This window comes from Sceloporus undulatus, chromosome 5 (assembly GCF_019175285.1).
Source record: "Sceloporus undulatus isolate JIND9_A2432 ecotype Alabama chromosome 5, SceUnd_v1.1, whole genome shotgun sequence".
Lineage (NCBI taxonomy): Eukaryota > Metazoa > Chordata > Lepidosauria > Squamata > Phrynosomatidae > Sceloporus > Sceloporus undulatus.
This window is the reverse complement of record NC_056526.1, coordinates 188,580,678-188,588,942: the sequence shown is the minus strand read 5'-3', so window position 1 is coordinate 188,588,942 and position 8,265 is coordinate 188,580,678. Positions and strand designations below refer to the sequence as shown.

The 8,265-nt window shown below is 41.9% G+C and overlaps 1 protein-coding gene across 5 annotated transcripts in view; it reads left to right on the top strand.

Moving 5' to 3' along the window:
* Positions 1-8,265, top strand: part of SLC4A11 (solute carrier family 4 member 11) — a 207,046-nt gene extending 198,781 nt beyond the window's left edge. For all 5 annotated transcript variants that reach the window (XM_042470069.1, XM_042470067.1, XM_042470065.1 and 2 more), the window contains exon 20: positions 1-8,265. This exon is cut by the window's left edge and continues 67 nt beyond it. The gene's annotated coding sequence lies outside the window, so the exon portion shown is untranslated.

Sequence of the window (8,265 nt, the reverse complement as noted above, 5' to 3'; positions counted from 1 at the left end):
AGGAGACCAGACCTCTGCCTTGGAGACAGTTGACAGCTTTATTTGACCTAAAAGGGAGCTGTTGCTTCTCTACGTAACTCATGGGAGTTGGTTTGTTGTTGAACTTCTGTGACTTTCATACCTCTGCACTACTGCTCCAAGGCATGTTGCCAGAGACCAACTAAGTGCCCAGGTTTTTGTGGTAGGGGTGGGGGGTTGGATGGGGAATGAGAATGTTTGGTCCTCTAAACTAAGAGGCAAGCGAGCTTTATGAAAATCCCAAAGACGCAGGTTCGGAACTGCCACATGCTCCTTTATTTTAGGGGAAGACCTCCTTTTTTATAGACCTTATTGATTCTGTTTCAAACCACTACCACCCCAGAACTGTGTTGCTCTGCAGAGGAAGAGTCATCGGTCTTTTTTATGTGACAGAATGACAGTGCCATGTTTGAGCTTTATTGCAGTTTCCCCAGCTTTCAATACCTTTAAGATGACCTTGTATTAATGAACAGCCCCCTGTAGACTAGCTGGTGTCACAGAGTCTTTGGAGGAGAAGTAAAGAACCAACTATCATGTCGAACATCCAGAAGATGGGGTGGAGGGGCTGTGGTACAGTTTGCTGTCAAAAACTGTACATTCTGCATTGCAGAGCATCCACTAATGTTCAGACTTAGATTCACCCACATGGTGATGGCAGAGAGAAAATCCCTTTTCCACTAGGACCAGAGACAGCTGGGACTGGCCCAAAGCAGCTTTTCCGCAACTGTTTTTGCTGACTCTCATCTGGACTCGGAACGGCAGATTTGCACGGTGGTCACACTTTGAACCAGGCACTGAATTTTGGACAGAGTTCTTCTTCCCTTCCTCAGTATCTGTGTACAGTACTACTTATGTGTACATATATACATAGCTGATCTAGATTTGTGTATATATTTTGCATATAAATGTTCCGGGTAGAGATGCCGGTCCTTTCCAGAGACTGAAAGGGTATTTTGTGCAATCAGTGTTAACTTGTACTGTATCTTACCCCAGCTTTGTCTCTGTTTATTCCCCATATGTTTTTCCCCAATGCTGCTTATTCACTCTTCTTTCCTATCCAGCTTTTCCCCTTTTCTTATTGCCACTGTCATCCCTCTTTCTTCCGTTTCACCCTAGCCCTTCGACTCCGACACTTTGGATTCCTCCTAGTATTTTATTTTAATGTAGAGTACATAGAGTACATTGCGGGTTTGAGCTTATTTTCTTTTCTTTGATTTTTTTCTTTCTTCCCCCAACCAATTCTTTTGCCAAAGTGGTATTTCTCTTGTCTCTTTGCTGTTTCAGGGTGTTTTTTTTTGTAGCCGACCTCCCTGTTTCTCCCCACAAAACATTACATTATATTTCTGGAAGAATTCTAATGCTACTGGTGTCTGTTTTATGTATCTTGGCTCTTAATGATAGTTTGTGTGATGTGTTCTGACATCTTTTGCCTCCTTTTCTTTCTCTTTGTTTTTCTTTAACATTCCCTATTGTATTTCAGATTGGTGACATTGTTGTTTCTTCCTCCTAGCATTTTGTTTGCTGTAGAATTTGTACAAGAAAGTGATCACTGAGGAGTTTGCAAAACGCTCAGCCGGAAAGGTAGAAAGACTATACCAGAAACTAGGCCCCTTGGTAGTTTGTTTGAAGCAAAGAATGCTTGGTGCTTGATCTGTGAAAACAGCAGATGAAGAGGTACAAATATATCATTTCGTATGAGAGCATTGTACCCACCCACCCCCCATATTGCTCCTTGCATGTAGAAGACTAGTTGCCAAGGGAAAGAATTTTAACTCTCTTCCTCTGTTTTAGTTAGTCCTTTGTGTAATGTGTTGAGTTTTCTGTCCCAGAATATCTTGTTCACAGTAAAGTGACCTGAGAAACTGAAGTGACATGGGTCATCCTCAGTTCTTCTACAGAGGAGGCTTTTCATGTGGAGCGTTCCAAAGAAAACAGTTTCTTCTCTGTGTTACCATTTTCCCCTCAATGCACTCTCTAGCATCTTGTCTGGAAAGAGTAAGCCACTTACTGGACTCAAAGGTGCAGTTCACAAGCTAGCCTGGAAATATTTTATTTGCAGACTAGACTTCTGGAATGTAGCTTATTCAGACATTAGGGAAATCTTTGGGGTTTGGGGGTTGTTGGGGTTTTTTTAATTAGTAAAGTTTCTTCAATTAGTAAAGTTGCGTAAGAAGTTCAAAAAGCTAGTTCACAAACCATGTACTATTTTGTTTTTAACTGAGGGCTCTCTGCTGGACTCTAGTCTGAAGTCCTTGAATTCTTGTGCCGAGGTGAGCAGTTCTTGTGTTATACGTACAATTTGTGGTGTGCTCCATGGAGTCTTCTGGCTCATTTCTGATGTTGTAACTTGTGACTGTCCCATTCCTGCTCTGAGAAAAATTCAGGGACAAAGCTTTGTGGAACTGTGCCATAAGAGACCAGGAACTGTTTATGGAGCAGTTGATTTGTTGGGTTTTCAAACATACAAACCAAAGGGTGGAACTGTATGTAAACTTGGGGCTGCTGGCTAAATGGCAGCTAGGTATCAAGAGCTCCCACCCTATGCTTGCTATAAAGCCTACCCTATATATTGACATCAATGCTGTGAGTTTTTCTGTTCTATCAGTAGTAGCTTGTGTTTGCAGACCAAGGCCAGTGAGATGGACACAAGAAAACATTGGGTTGATGGCTACATTTACCGCATATTACAGCATAGGAGGGGTTGCTGCAAGCCTGCCATTTTCATTGGTAGCCCTTCTTTGTCATAGTATATGGTTCCTCTCCCCAAATGAACCCCCCTTACAGAGCTTATCACCTAAAATTGTAGTCTTTAAAGTAGATATGAGGACCCCTCTTCATGATGATTTCAGGAGAGCCTGAGAATTGCCTTATTTGTTTAGAATGGACGCTTAACTTTAGAAAGGACACCTGCATCACTCATGAATGAAGGGAAATGTTCATTGTGTAAGAAAAGCTTTAAAACTTCCCGATAATTATTTTTTAAAAACAAACGAACAGTACTTTATAACATTAATGCTCTGTGGTTTTTCTGCATTAATGCTCTGTGGTTTTTCTGCCCCTGAACAGTCCGAATCCCTGCATACTGCTGCAGATCATAGAAGCTTCTACAAACGGATCCACACAATCTTACAATTTTATAGTAGGGAGACCTGTGGTTTTGCCGGTGTTGTCAGACTCCGTCTCCTATCAGCCCCCAGCAGCATGGCCAAGGCTAAGGATGAAAGGAGCTTGAGTCCTACAATATCTACAGGGCCTCAAGTTCCCCATTGTGGCCTACTGGGCTATAGCAGTTTGATGCACAAGGATGAATGTAGACAGGGCAGCAAATAATGTGGATAAATGTTGAGAACCTTGAGGAGAAACTAACCTCATACGACTAAAAGAAGGCTCTCGTATGTTCTCATTTCAGTCTTTTAAAAATAGCATTTAGAAAGGGCTCAGAGTGCCCTGTTTGTGCTTTCTATCCATAATCTTTAGGGAAGACCCCATGTGCTGTTTAGCTTCAGGCCCTGGAAGCTGCTAGTTGTGTTCCTAGATGTAGTGTAGAAGATATACAACAGGAAACGTGGTACAAGTTGAATGCTACACCAGTCATGAGCTTGGAGGTCCCCCCATTTCTCAGGTCTGCTTTTAAGCTTTCTTTGCCCATTCTCCCCTGCCACCACCCATCGATCCTTCTAATGTAAGAGCGGGGGGGGATGTGGCCCATGGGTCAGATACGGTCCTCAGATCCCTCTTTTGTGGCCCTGAAGCCCCACGCCATTCTCTCCAAGACTTGGGAGAGCCCACAACTATTATTTTTAAAACATGGGGGTGATTTTCCTTCAAATATTGTACTATATGTAACTAGCACAAGACTAGAAGTGAATGTGGTGTCATCGTTTTGGCTAGAATACGGATGAAAAAGCAAGGAATTTCTGGGTGCTACAGAAGATGTGTGGTGCATGGAGTTTGGGGAGGGAATTGGTCCCTGACAGCATTGCCCACCCTGTTTGAACAATTTACATTTCCTTTATGTGCCTCAACTTCTGTAGTTGGTCATCTCCCCAAACATCAGACCTTGAAAAGCAAATAAATTTAAGGGGTTAGTAGCCTTCCAATTTTTCCCACTGGTGTGGATGCTGAGTCTTGCAGAAAGCACACGGGTGGCAGGTTAGAAGGCAGGCTCTCTCAAAACATGTCTTGGATCAGAACGCAAGGCAAGGGTGCCCTCCTTCTCCCAAAGTTGCTTTTCTCTCTTCCCTGGTTTAACAAACAGGTTTCTCCCCTCCTCTGCCGTCTTGATTCTGTTGACCTCAGCTCAGCTTACCAAGATGTGTGTCTATCATGAAGAGAACAAATCCTGCACTTTAATACCACTGTGAAGGTTAAGACAGCTAGAATGTAAATACCAAATGCTTTTATTACAAGCTCTGTGGGTAGCAGATTTCTTTGTTGTTGTCACTACTGCTGTTGTCGCCATCGTTGTGAGAATGTTTGCCAGAATACTGGAAGTGAGAAATGGGAGGATGTCTCTGTTGTGTTTTCCTTGCCAGAAGAGGTTGCAGAATGCCTCTTTTTTGCAGCCTGTTGGATGTTTTCACCTCCCTTGACATGAACATCATGCCAGCATGATGAGTCAGAATTTCCTCTTTTGCTTTCATACAATAAACCAGCTTTCTCCACCTTGGTGTTTTCCAGGTGCATTGGACTACAAGCCCCATCCTTCTCAGACAACACACATGCATGCTTGCACACATGGGATTGTTGTTTTTTGCTGTTGAGTGATTTCCTCTGAACACCATCCATCCAGTAGGATCTAAGTTTTCCTTTTTCCTGGGAAAGGATTTTAAAACTTATGTAAGTCTAGGGACAAATAATATTTTGGAGTTTTTCCCATCCCTGAGAATGGGAAGTGACTCAGGAATCACTGCTTGGGGTGTGTACCTGTATCCCTCTTTAATTCTGATAAACAGTTTTTGCTACATCTTATGTCCTTTCCAAAACCCGCTTCACCTCTTTTGATCAGGGGCAACAATGAGGCACATTAATTTGGGAGGGGGGGTTGTATTTGTGCATACCTGTTTTGACAAGACACCGGCTTATATCATGCTGAATTCTTAAACCATCCAAACATGCTGAGTATCCTTGCTCATCATGTAACTAAATCCTGTGACTGCCGGGCAGACTTTAGAAAATGTACACCCCTGTGCATCGTGAGTATCGTAGTGATACTTGATCCAAACTGTTTACCATCCATCCAGATAACACTGTGCATGCATCCTTATCCAGTTTGTAATTACAGTTCAAACCGTTGTGAGAACTGTCCTTTTCTCTCTTCAGTGGTTGGGGACACAAAGTCTGTTCCGTTTCCTTAAGGCAGGTTACTTCCATCATCTTACACATATGTGGTACCTTAATGGTTCAGAAAAAATTCTGTGAGGAAGCTGTAAGCCATTTTCAGAGGCCCTTGGGTCTGGTGCTGGGCAGAAGTGATCCAGATTGCTTACTAAGAATTGTCCACAAGCTGAATGATCTACAAGATAAAGCCAGTGCAGACTGTGAAATGTGTATGACTGTGGTGTTTCCCTGTGCAACACAGTACTTATCATCTCATCTCCATAAGTCTGTCTCAGAAGATTATTTTCCTATAATGGAGGAAGGTATCATTATATAATAAGTAGTTCCTCCAACTTGTTGTGGTTGACAGGATCATATGCTGGTCATACTTGTAAACAGATTAGCTATGACTTCGAGTCCCTTCTAGTTCCAGTCCTGCCTATCCCTGTTTGGAAAGACGTGAGCAGAACCCTATTAATTTCCTGTGCCCCCTCTTCTCAGTCTCTAATCATTCCTTATCCTACTTTTAATTTACCTTCCTTCCTCTCCCCCTTTCATCTATGAGGCTTGCTCTCTCTCTTATCCACACCCAAACTGTGGGATTAATTGCAATTCACTTGCTGGCACATCAGCTCACAGATTTTTTCTTTTCTTTTCTTGAAACCAAGTGAACAATTGTTGGCACCTTTGATCCCACCAAAGTTTGCATGGAGCTAGAGGTGAGCTTGCCTTAGTTCCCTGCCTAGAGGGAAGCATTGCAGGACATGGCTTTTGCATCAACTTAGCCTTGGTGCAGAATCCACATCCTCAGGTTGACAATGAAGTGCCAGAGTTTTGAACGTCTTGAGTGAACATGAGTAACTTCCAGGGGAAATCTGTAAAAAGGGTTGAAGAACAATCAGGATACTTGGTTTATTTTAATCAGGAATCTGAGTCTCCCAAAGCCATATACCAGTTATATTTCAATCGGAAATGAATTCTTACTCAAATCAGTCATCATTTTTAGTGATAAAGCAGGCTGCTATATAGCCAATCCAGATTTTAGAGCCATTTAACTGAATGTGTGCAATTATTGTGGGATTCCCTTTATTACCCTTTTTATACCTTTGGATGCTAGCGCAGGAGGTCTTACAAGCAGCTGTCCTAGGTTTGTAGCTAATTGGTTTCCAGCATTTGCATTAACAACTGTTCTGTGTAGTTGAAGCGCACATTTTCAAATGTAGTGCCGTTAAAGTGCATTTGAATTATTAATTCTTACCCCCAGACTTTCAATGTGAAATGGTTTTTGGATTTATGAATATTTAAAGGAATATTTAGTGTATATGCACATATACACTCACATTACTAGAGGGGGAGAACAAATCTAACCGTTTGGTACCCAAGTTAGCCTTGTTAAGATCTAATTCCAATGCTTGTGATTAAATGTTACTTTGGAAAATCAAGGTCATTTTCAAACTTCATATTGAGAAGTTCCACTTGCATTGGACTTTTTCATATTTAAAAATGATAATGAAGTTCAGCTGTCTCCAAATGAATGACACATTTAAACGGTAGCACTAACATTTATATCAGAGACCACAATCCTTTTTGTGGCAGAAGGCTCTTAAAGGCAAGCACTTTAGATAGGCCTTTGGAAACTCTTTCTCTCCCTTTCTGGCAACTTAAGTAGTCATTTGATTGTAAGTAGTATCAAACTATGTAGGTAGTTTGATCATGTTTGAGGTAATCCCTGTTATCAGCCCTTGTGACCATGATAACTGAAATGTTACTTTTTTTGGACTATAACTCCCAAAATCCATTTGGAGCTATCCTGGGTATTGTTGGGTGAAAAAAGTAGCTTTCCCAGGCTCTGACCATAAACCTGCACCACGTGGTCCCACTAGAAATACTGTGTGTTTTGCAGACATGGGGAAGCTCATTTTGATAACATCAAGTTCCCAAGGCTACTTGTGGTTTGTTCTGTTGCACATAAACTACTTGTGTGAATTCTTTGGAAGCATCTCTTGTGTGTCCGAATGCAACTGGAATCAAAGGAATCTTATCTTCCATCACCTTCTCCTCTTTATTAGAGATGCAGGCTAACAAGATGGAAGCCAGGATGAGGACAGTTGACATTACCTTCATTCTGCACTCTTTCTGAGACAGACTGTTTCTGTCCTGGAAACCTTAAAAGTACTGTGATGATACCAGCCAAAAGATGTGTCTAAATAAGGAGGAGGAAATGTCTGAGCCACTGGCAATGTGTGGTCCTTGAAGCCCTCCAGAAACCTCTCAAAGCCCATAGATGCCCCCCATTTGGAAATGTCTTACTGGTTTTGGGGGACTTTTCACCCAAAAACCAGCCATAGACATGCAAACATATCTGCAGGTGCAGCTGCTTGCTTTCTGCAACCACTGGAGAGAGAGAAAAGGCCCCAAATCAGACAGAATGACAGCCAAAAGTGGAATTATGTAGACAATCTAAAATGTATTGGAGGGATTGCTTGTAGGAGGTTCGGGGATGGATTCCCTGTCAAATACCCCTTGGCCTTTCTTTTTATTGGCACTTTCTCGTTTTTATCTGTGACTTGGAATGTAGTTGGTTCACATTACTGCCATACTTCAAGAGAGGAAATATGGCTCCTGATGAAACTGGCCCCAGAATAGGCTACAAATGGGCTTATTTTCAAAGTGGCCAAAACCAGGCAGAGTTTCTGAATATCTGTGTCCCAGGAGGGAGATCCGCTCAACTCCTATTTTGCACTGGCTCTGTTGGGATTTGAACATGCATGCCTCTTTGCTAGTGTTGATGACTTATAGTGTTTTTTCCCCTCTTTTTCAGTGAATAATTTTCTTTTGATAAAAGAATTGCTTCTTTGAAAAAACAACAGAAATTCCTTTATTTGTATAAGGAACCTGGTTGTATTTTAATAAAGAAAATGAAATCAA